The sequence below is a fragment of the Lissotriton vulgaris genome, chromosome 6 (genome assembly GCF_964263255.1).
Source record: "Lissotriton vulgaris chromosome 6, aLisVul1.2, whole genome shotgun sequence".
Lineage (NCBI taxonomy): Eukaryota > Metazoa > Chordata > Amphibia > Caudata > Salamandridae > Lissotriton > Lissotriton vulgaris.
In genome coordinates, this window is record NC_141694.1 from 1,856,208,705 (window position 1) to 1,856,220,465 (window position 11,761).

Sequence of the window (11,761 nt, forward strand, 5' to 3'; positions counted from 1 at the left end):
CAGTGCTAGACTCAAAATCGTATGGTTGTTGGTAAATCACTTAATCTTCCTGTACCTAAAATGTGTTACAATGTATTTGCGTCATCCACACTTGATGTACGCTATCGTGTACATCATCTTCAGACCCTTCACATAATGGTATTTATAGAGTGCTCTGTTTCTTCACTGCTAGGTTTGCGCTATATAAGTACCTACACATGCATACATATGATTTAGGCTTCTACAACCACACGTGGCAGAGGCTGTAACATGCATAGAGCAATGAGGCTGGCTGCTACGTGGGTACATAACTGAAGAAGTAACATATATAGAAGGCTGATGCTTCTGATTGCAATCATGACTCCCAATGCTAAATGCATACATGAGTGAGGCTGTTACATGCATACCCAATGTACCGCAATTATATCTGGACCTACTATGTGCACACATGACTTACACTGCTATGTGCATATATGACTCAAGCTGCTATGTGTACTCCTAGCTCAAGCTGCTTAAAGAACACATGACGGAGGCTGCTACATAGACAGAGGACTGGGTGAGGCCGAACAGAGGGTGCTACATTCATGCAGCATTGAGGCTGATTTATAAATCAATCATAATCAGTGGCATCTTGTACATCCTAGACTTGGCACCAAAACCTCTTCACACACTGAAGGTAGGTGTGAGCCTCGAGGCCAAAGAGCCAGGTCTGAAAGGGCTGGACTGGTCGGTGGGCTGGTCACAGGTAAGTGGGGGCTGGGCCTAGCCTATTTACTACTGCAAATAATGTAATAATACGGTCTGATGGTTGGTTTATCAGACCCAAATACTGAGTGTCTCAGGTCCATCCCTGCCTGTCTTGAGTGTGTTTGAATATGGGGTGTCCCGTAATTTGGGTCTTGTCTCAACTCACATGCAGATCAGTGCTCCCCCCTGCCTGTAACAGGAAGTTCTTACAGCAGCGTTGAACGCAATAATAACTTTAAAAGAATTAATGTGGAGTTATTTGCAGTGTTTAAATTAGGAGAAATTCTGGAAATATCTGTATTACTAATGAGGAGAAAAGGGACGAAAGGGTTGTGAGAACTAAAAGAAGGTGGGGGTTGTGCAACATATTTAATAGGTTATTGGGGCTTTGTAATGGGCAGCACTCACATCATCCATCAAGTAGCCATCTTATATACATTTCATACAGGTACGAAAACAGATTTGGTGCATTTTTTTATTACGGAATGAAGATAGCACGATTGGCACTGCTACACTTTACAGATAAATTAGTTTTGCACAAGGGCAAACATTGAGAAAATGAATAGATTCGATGTTTTGTGTGTTCCTATTAAAAATAACAGAAAATCTATAGTTTATTCATTTTTAAAACATGAAAAAGGAAACTACGTTGATTATGAATTACGTTAAAGCATAAACTCTTAAGGCCTCATAAATACTGTAAAATTAGTTTGCTTAATTTCTTTACTAGTGGATATTCACTAATGATATATTTTCCTTTGTTAAAACCAAATTATTTAACATAAAATCATTTGCAATCAAACTATGAAAATGTTTCGCAAACTATTTACCTCATTTTTGCAACGGTGAAAAACACATTTGTGCAATATGGAATAGAGTAAGAGCTAAGAATTTCTGTATTTCACCAAAAGACAGCTGTGCAAACGAGCACTTGCGCTGTTTGTTGTGCACCAGTGCCTAGTGAATGTCGAAAAGGCCCCAGAATGCTCACTGTGTTGGAAGAGCTGTGTTTAGGGCAACAGAGCTGGAACCTGCAGTGCTGGCCCGTCACTTACCTGATTGTACGTTTCTGTTTCTGTTTCTTTTATTTCTTGGGTCAGTCCTCCCCAGTTGTGGGTCATTGCCAATTTGCCAGGATGTTAAACAAGCCCTTGTCATTAGTCACCTTGACAATGCCAATGCTTATGGCCGCCAATGACCCCTCACTGTCCAGACTTCAGCTGGTGCAAAGCGATGCTGCACGCTAGGTAAATAACCGCCCGGCTCCTACTCTGAGAACCCGACATTGGCTTCGGTCAGGAAATGCCCTGTTTTTAAGGTCTGCTGCCTCAAGTCTTTGATGGGCAGAGCCCCCACGTGCATAGAGGATAAATGACGTCATTACTGCTCTTCCAGAACTCTTCGGTCTAGCCATAAAGCGCGACTGACCGTTCCCCCCTCCGCTCTTCCAGAGTCGGAGGTAGATCTCACTCTTCACCGCCCCTCGGCTTGGAATCAACTTCCGTCCCATCTCCGCAGTTGTCCAGATTTTGTTTAGTTTAAAAAACTCTTGAAGGCCTGGTTATTTTAGTTGTGGTTGTGCTATGTTGTCTAAGCGCCCAGATACACCAGCCGATATGAGTCATTGCGCTATATCAAGTGAAAATAACAAAACATTATTTAATTTTCCAAGCAGTGAGTGACCCCCCTGAGAAGGCTTTGCGAACCTGAAGGGGTCCCCGGACCCAAGGATAAGAACAAGGTCAGACTTTTATTGTGTTTCTATTTGCAGATATCAGGGTGTTGTACCGTGTATGTTGCGGGTATTAACGCACGGGCACTGTGTAAGGCTTCCGCCGGGGCTGTGCTGGCGAGGGATTTGCAGTCTGGTTGAAAGCAGACCGTTGTAGGGTTAATACTTACCGTACCAAACACTTTACAATTCATAACACCCTTTTATAGCGCTTTCTCACGCCAGACACAGACAACAGGTGCTAGCACTGTGCAAATCAACGAAACTGCTTTCAGCGACATTGGAATGATGAAACGTGTCCAGCCCCTCTGATAAACACGTGTGCCCTGTGAGTTCTGTGGAACAGGTGGTAACCCACTAAACTGTAAGGACAGGAAGTCGAGTTCAGTTTGGCAGCTGCCACCTTTCAAATGTGGCTTTATTGCATGCTTCTGCTTACTAACACCTCCGACCCTTTGCATCACGAAGGCTCGCCCTAAAAATGTCAAGTTGACCCGCTCTTCTGCTTCAAGGTCTTTTACTTGCACCTCAGATGCACAGCATATGATTGTACATTCTTAAGTCAACACTAGTTGTATTACACCGGGCCTATAATGCATGCAGCACTAAAACACAGAATAGAGTCCTGACACAAACAACACTGCAACATGCTGTTCTGCCTTAGATTACATCAGTCTTTTAGTTAAGTGTCCATTGACCATCTTTAATTAGCTGGCCATTAACACCTTATCCCTCATTTCTAGGTGGCCGAATTTTTTTAGCTGGTAAAACGTCCCAGGTGAAATACCGTTATTGAATGTTTACAGTAATACCACTGACAATTCCAAGCTAGTTTTCCAGGTTAGAATAGAAGTACTGTGCTGTTTCATTCTAACTGACTGGTAAAACCGCACATTTTCCTTTTTATGACATGCTTTGCCCGCTGAAATTTCTTCCGGTTATACCGAAGGAATTTGGATGGGGTACCCTGCCTTCACACCAAATCCCCTCCCCCGGAATGTAAACACCGCTGATTAAAAATGTGCCCTTTTGATGGTACCTTGCTGCATGCTGGGCCGCTATAGGAACATCCTTATATCTCACTCTCATTCCTGTCTCACCCTTGTTTCCATTGATGAGGCCATATTGTCTCACAATCGTCTCTCTCATCCATATTGATCTGAATCCAAAACCCCTGACACACAGAGAATGGGAAATTCAGAAAGGAATGAAAACTCTGAGTTGGAATTAAAGGATACGTTTTGAGGCCAGGTGTTACAGGACTGAAGTTTTTGCCATCTTCAACATATAGGACAGTGGGAAGGTCTTCTTTTGAAGAGATTACACATTTAAACAAGGTAAATCTAAGTTGGCATGTGAAGCACCACCCTAAGGCAAGAACGGAGGAAGCCAGAAGGCCACAAAGAAATAGTCTCAGACCCACACGTTAAGCAAGTATTGACAACGTCAAACGTTCTGGCTTTTGCTTTGCAAAAATATTTTAATCAATTTCAACAAGAGACACAGATTAGACAGCACATGTCACCAGCGAGCAAGCTTCCCTGTACAAGCAGCAGATATTAACAAGAACTAGGTAAAAAAATGCTTGTTTGATTTAGTTGCTCGCCGTGAAATGGATCCAAAAAAAACCAAGCTCGCCTGGATTAACTAGCTGCTTGCGCACAGACCTAGAAACATTGAGAGTTCGGAGACGACCGAGGCCAACAAACACAATTAGGCAAAAGACAATCATTAAAGACCAAAACACACTAAACGACACCACTGAGAATTCCACAAGGGTTGAAAAGCAAACAGGAACATGTTATTTAAAAAAAAGTAAGGAAGGAGGGATTTATGATAAATGCTATACTGACCGTGGGTGTTCTTGTCTCCTTTGCTGGAAGTCTGTGGTAGGATCCAGGGTGGATTTGGGGCAAAGAGGTTGTCGTTGGCCTGCTTCTTTCCAAAGAGCCGGGTCAGGGTGCCTGATTTGGAGTGTGTCTTCTTCATGGCGTCGGGTGCTGGGCCGGGCCTGCTGCTCTAGCAGGGCATGCTGCGGTATGGGGCGCACGGCGGTGGTGGCTCTATACTGACGGGCGCAGGTTAAACGCGTTGGGCTGGCCCACCGGGGGGAGGAGAGCAGGGAACACCCAGCCCTCTTCCAGCAAGACAAACTCGCACAGGTAGGACGGACGCGCCTCTCTCTCCCTCCCAGGAATCTAGCCTGCCCATCCCGAGGACGAAACTGCCCTCCTCCCGGTTAGAGCTGTCAAGAGGAGCTGCTCTCCTGTCTGCTGCCAGAGAGTGGACTTTAGAAGGGTGACGCACCAGGGAACACCTCCGTGAAAATATTTCACAGGGTCCGATGCACTGCCCTTACTCCTGCGGTGATGTGTGGTCCCTCAAGTGCACCTTTATGGTCAGCCTGTGATGTGCTGCTGTAGATTAGCACGTGTGCCTCGTGCTGGTTCACTAGTGCTGCAGCCGTGTGTCAGTACATCAGTGCAGGGCTGAGCAGAGCAAACAAGTGCCATTACTCATCAGATCTAAAAACACACAGCTACTGGCTTCCAGGCAGTTTGTTGCAGAGTTTAAACACACGCAGGTATCTGTTGACTCTAAAAACCCGTCCTTCCGAGGCGGAAGGCGCGCAGCAGGCAGTGATGTCAGCTGTCCCCGAGAGCAGCAATGAAACTCCCAAGCAGCAGACAGGTGGCGCGCTGACTCCTGTCGGTTCACTTCGCTCGCCTTACCTTTCCTTGTGCAAACCTAATTTATGTAAAGTGTAGCAGTGCCAATCGTGCTATCTTCATTCCGTAATAAAAAAAGCAGTCATGCATTCACACGAATGTACGGCTACAGACCATGACCCGATGGTGCCCTAAATGACGTGCATATTTTTGTTTTTAACTGTTCGAAGACGACAGACGGCACTTGGAACGGTAAATAAAACAAAAAATAATTTAAACATGTGTGAAAGTGTTTTTATAAAAACCTGCATGGTATATAGCAGCTAACAACTAAGCCTCCTGCCGGCGAACTGCTGCATGCGCACCAGCGCGAGACACGCAAAAACGATCCCGTTCCCCAGGTTCAGGCATGAGTAGTGCACGAGGTGAGAGCGCACGAGACGCAGTCGCCGTGAGCGTGTACGCAAGCTGAGGAGGATCGCCGGAGAGACATGGAGCCTGATGCCGATGCCGAGACTGACCTGCTGGAGGGAAAGGGACACACGGAAAGAACACGGTGAGGAGGGGGGGGGGGGGGGGGGGGGAATGTGTGTGTGCACGTGTCGGTGTGTGCGGCTTAGTTGTAGGGGGAGGGTGTGTGTGTGTCTGTGCGCTCTTGTGTTTTGCACGGGTGATTGAGAGGCTGACTTGCTGTGCGCGTCCACGTAACCGAATCTGCTCGTGCCCGGTCCTGACTCCCTTCAGAGCTAACTCGGTGACAATAGGTCGAGAGAGCGCGAACTAAAAACAGCCCATCTTTAGGACCCTCCAGAAAGGCAGTTAAAACCTGGTTGTTCTCTGCACAGCTCTAGCTACCGGTCTCCATAGTCGATGTTCTGTCATAGCGCCAAGACGCCTCCGGGCAATCGCGCGCTTTATAAGTTGATAAATCAAATCAAATCTAATCTAATTCTCATGGCTCCCAGGTGGCCTCGCCAATTCTGGTTTATGGAACTTTTCCTCCTATCGGAGTGCGAACCAATTCAGTTTTAACCAGTACCAAATCTATTGTCCATTCAGGACGGTCAGATTTGCCATCCGGATCCTGCATCTCTGAAATTAGCTGCCGGGCACCTGAGCACCATGAATTTGCTCATTTGAATATCCCTGCGGATTGCAGGGAAGTTCTGGCTAACGCACGAGCGCTTGCCACAATAAAGACATACAGACTTAAATGGAAATGATTCTGCATGTGGTGTTAGTCTGCCGAGGTTCACCGATTCACGCAACACCTGAGCAAATATTACCTTTTTTCTTGTACTTGGCAAGATTGGGCCTCTCTCATTCAACTTTAAAAGTTTTTCTGGCGGCCATTTCAAGGTTCCGACAGGATGGGTCCAATTCTCTCTATTCATCAAAAATAATGCAACAGTTTTTTAAAGGACTGTTCCGATGTTTCCTCATGTACGTCGTCCTCCTCCATCCTGGCATCTTAATGTGGTATTAGCGCAGCTCATGCGCCACCCATTCGAACCAATTCATAGAGTGGATTTTAAATTTCTATCCTGGAAGGTTTCTCTGTTGCTAGCATTGACTTCAACAAGAAGAGTCAGTGACTTACAAGCTTTCACCGTCAATTCACCTTTCTTGCAATTCACATCCAATTCTGTGGTGCTGCGCACAAATCCTAAATTTATGTCTAAGGTGCCTTCGGATTTTCACCTGAACGAACCAGTAATCTTGAAAAAAAAATTCCTAACCCGCAATCTCCAGCGGAGAGGGCATTGCATACCCTTGACATCAGAAGATGCCTAAAGTTCTATCTACAAAGGAACTCTACCATTCGCAAATCCGATCAATTGTTTGTTGACTACGGAAAGATACGACAAGGACAAGCGGTGTCTAAACAGACCATAGCTAGAGGGATTTCGGCCGCTGTTGACTTTCGCCATCAACAAGCTGGAAGACCTCTGCAGTCAACTCCAAGAGTGCACTCTACGAGGGCGGTCTCTTCTTCGACTGCTCTTTTCGCTGGTGTTCCTCTTCAGCAAATCTGCAGAGTAACAACTTGGTCCAGCAGAAATAGTTTCACCAAACATTACTGTTTCCTGACAGTTGGTGGCGCCAGAGAGCTGAACCAGAGAGACGAATCGCCGACCAGAGCGGAGCAGGAGCGGAGCAGGAGCGGAGCGGGAGGTCAGCTCCAACTTCACAAACGAAAGTACCTGCAACGCGACCTGCAGGCAGCCCAAGCAGCAGTACCAGCCCGCCCCTGCAGCGGTAATCAATTTCGAGACAAAGAAGTCGGGTCTCAACACACGAAGCACACGAAGCAGGGAGGAGCGGAGCAGGAGCGAAGTGGAGCGGACCAGGAAGCTTGTAGGCAACTCCGCGCCTGACAGCAATCCCGCCCGTCCGCCTCCCGCAGGACACCCGCAGCGCGATCTGAAGCGCAGCCGGCAGCCCAAGCAAAGATAATAACCACCAATTTACTGATAACCCCCAAGGCGAGACCGAGCACCCGGGTCCCAACAGAGTGAAACGCAGAACGGCGGCGGCCGCAGCGGCGAACACGGCCTGACCAGCTAAAGGCCTGCCGTCGATCAGCGGAGCAGAGGAGATCAGGGCATAGACTGAGGCGGACCAGAGTGTGAGCAGAGGACCAGCGACGCCAGCGGAGCTCCAGCACTGGAGTGGCTAGAGGCGTCGGTGAGGAGCCCCGGGAACCGGTGGACTCAGAGGAAGGAGGCGGTCAGCTCGAGTGGAGGCCTCCGGCAGTGGGACGGTGAGAGGGGCGCCTGGGTTTCGGGCAAGGGGGTGGTGGTGATTTGAGCGGTCAGCGCTGCCATTCCCCGCCCCAGAGCCCCTCCAAAGCGCCCTGCGCCTTCGAAAGAGAGTCCACTCAACAATTCGTCTTGTGCCTAGAGGGATTTTGACGCCTCCCCACAGCCCGCACTTCGCCTCGTAACACGAGGTGAAGCCCAAAATAACTACCCCTCCCCCCCCCCCGGGAAGGCGGAACAATCTACCGCCCCAGGATAAGGTTATGGCTTTCAAGAAACTGAGGTCGCGAACCATTTTTATGAAACAAATGGGAACTGAAGAGGCAATCAGGAAGTCCTCCAATAAAGCGGTGAAAAGTGGACGGATAACAAGGACTCCTGCAATAACTAATTATTTTTCCACACTTACCACCAAAGACCAAACAGAAAGTCAACCGCAAAATAAAGGAACTAAACCCAAATTCAACGAGGGTGGAAAAGACATATCGGGAGTTTTACACGACCAATCAAGTGAACAAAACCTAACAAACCCTGAATTTGACCCAGAACAAAATTCTAGCCCATCAGTGATAGAGGAATCCCCTCTGGAATCAGACTTATTCGGTCTAATTACTCTGAGTCTATTCAACATCCAACGCAGTACTGATTGTAACAACTTATGTCCAGAAACAATTGTCAAGGAGGACGATAAGAAGTTTGAACCGCAAATAAAGCCAGAGGAGATACTTACTAGTACACTACAAAAATCCCCGGATCAAGTAGTTGATCTCGAATACTCACCAGACCTTTACGTGTTTAAATCTTCCAGCCTAACTAATCACAACCATTACAAGAATGGGGTAACCCTTAAGGTATGGACCTGGGTAACTAGAGATATAAACAAACAATGGTCCTAGACCTATAGATTGAAGTACATTGATCAAATCAGAAATTGAATAATTATTCAAAAGCAAAAGCACCTTTGATTAGTCTGCTAACTGCAAAAGAAAGACTAAATCTTTGAGAAAAACCTTACACCACGGTTTTTTGGAAAAATATATTCTTGTTTAATTTTTATATTCAAATTTTTTTGCATAATTTTGTCAATAAAAACATATAGGTTGCCCCAAGACAGGAGAGTGCAAAGGGAAAGTGTGATTCAAGGGGGTGAGCAGGTGAAGTGAAAAAGAAAAATTGCACAGTAGTGGAGAAGAGAGATAAGTATAATTTTAACAATCAATACTGAATATAAATATTCAAAATTAGCAGTATTGGACACCTAGCCAACAAACATAAATTCATTTAAATTACAATCAACAACATTGTAGTGTTCACGTATCAATGTCCACAGTCTTGCACTGTCTACAATGTTGGAGAGACACTGGTCTAGGGTGTATGTATTGAAAATGCCGACGTTTCGACTCGACTTATTCCCGAACGGTGATTTAGACCTGGGGTTTGCGAGTCTTCATCAGGACAGAGAGCAAACAACGAGGCAACCGGGGAATATTGAATTACCCTGAAAACAAAGAAGGGGGAGAATACGGAATTATTATCCGTGGTGTAAAGGTGCAGCCTATCCCCAACCGGGGTGTGGCAATTCCTCTTACCCTTTGTAGTAGAGAAAACGTTGGTTTGGTGATCCGAATTCACCACGTCTCAAACAGGAATCCTGTAGAGACTAAATGGAATAGGATCTAGAGTGTATCCAAATCCCGTGGTGCTTAATTCCACCCATGATGGTTGATATGGCAAAGGCATCTATTTACCTTGAAAATATAACTGGGTCCATGTACTGGAGTCGTTATTTCTTATATGGACATGGTGGGTGATACCTGGAATTAATTTAAGACAACATCAGTATACCCTGTACGCACTGTCTCAAAATAACCAATATGATAGAGGCATCTATTTACCTTGAAAATATATCTGGGTCCATGTAATGTAGTCGTTATTTCTTATGTGGACATGGTGGGTGATACCTAGAATTAATTTAAGACAACATCAGTGTACCCTGTACGCATTGTCTCAAAATAACTGATATGTTGCCATGTTATACATTATCAATTACCTTGATTGTGTATGTACACAGCCTCCAAGATGGACAATTACGAGCAGTCACTCCAGAAATGAACGCGCACTGCAAAAATGACAATAAATCATGGTTGATTATGTCATTAATATCACTTGTTTGGAGGATCTTTTGGGGGATTTATTTAGGTAAACCAGATAGGCTTACCTGATTCCAAATTTGTGTATTGTTGGGAGACGCTAGTAGAGCTAATCCAAATTTCTTCCAGAAGTAAGCTGTATTAATGAAGACAAAAATCGAAAAATCCGGTCTTACTGAGGGTAAAACAGGCTCGTGTCTGGATCTATAATCTCATCACAGTTTGTCATCATAAAAATAAATCTGGAAGAAAGCCAGACCTACCCGCTGTATTCCTGATTCCAGCGTGTCCATCCGAGCCTCCCAGTGCTTCCGGATGTCTAATTACAGTGGAGATTGCTTCCACTTGATTTGGAACGCTGTTTTAAGAAAACACAGTACCGGAGGGACATGTTTAAGTGATCAATCGTAAGGGGCGATAGCGTAGTCAAGCGGTGTTTCTTTAAAATGCTCTCCAACCTACCCGTCTTTCCGTGCAAGGAATCCCAAATAAGAGTAGGGATATATTTTCCCGTGTTTTGTAAAATATATACATTTATGTATCAAATAGGTTACGTGTCCCCAACACTCCAGTCCTGATGAAGACCCCACAGCAAGATCATACTAATATCTGCGCGTACGAGGGTCGAAACGTCGACATCTGATTGCCTTTCACTGTCAACTCCACACCCCATTGGTTTCATTTATTGAACATTTGGAGTATGATTTATGTCTAAAAATAATATACATGAACCTGTCGGTCCTGTTTTTGGTTCAGAGTTTGTAACTGTGTGAAACAAGTTTCAATTGCTGATTTTACCGTCACTTAAGAATCTTCTTTCTTTTCTTCACCAACTCCCATCACTATCACATTACCCTCCCCGCTTCTACCCTTTGGGGCACTGTAATTAACCATTGACTGATTATTGTGTAAATTATGCATATTCAGTATATCATCCCATTGTGAATTAAACAATGTGGACTGAAGTTTTGTTGGTTTGATTCATTTTGATTTTCCTTGGTTAATGTCTCCTTATTACTGGGACCCCTTCACTTTATTCGCTAACTAACCCAGGTCCCCGTAACTTTACTGGGTCAACCCCCCTATCAATACTCTACTTCGAGCAGACAATGTTCTGCGAGGTTCCTTTCCATGTTCAATTCATTTGACCTGTGCACCTCATGGCTGAACTACTATCCTACTCTGAGGATTACATTGACAAATTACTAGAGGATCCAAATAACGTGTTTATTTCCTCTGATATCCCAACCATTATGTGTGAGATTTTAACGCCACTTAACTACAGGTAACATATGCGCTTCGCGCTTCACTCAAGTAGGTGCATTTGTTCTCAATTTTTGCACAGAATATGTGTGAGGTTTTAACGCCACTTAACTACATGTAACATATGCGCTTCGCGCTTTACTCAAGTAGGTGCATTTTTTGCCTAATGTCCCAGCAAATCCAGCGGGATACTATGTCAACCCGAGTCAATCCCATGACGTGGGTGATGTGCACTGTTTTCCCAAATAAGAGTAGGGATATATTTTCCTGTGTTTTGTAAAATATATACATTTATGTATCAAATAGGTTACGTGTCCCCAACACTCCAGTCCTGATGAAGACCCCACAGCAAGATCATTCTAATATCTGCGCTTACGAGGGTCGAAACGTCGACATCTGATTGCCTTTCACTGTCAACTCCACACCCCATTGGTTTCATTTATTGAACATTTGGAGTAT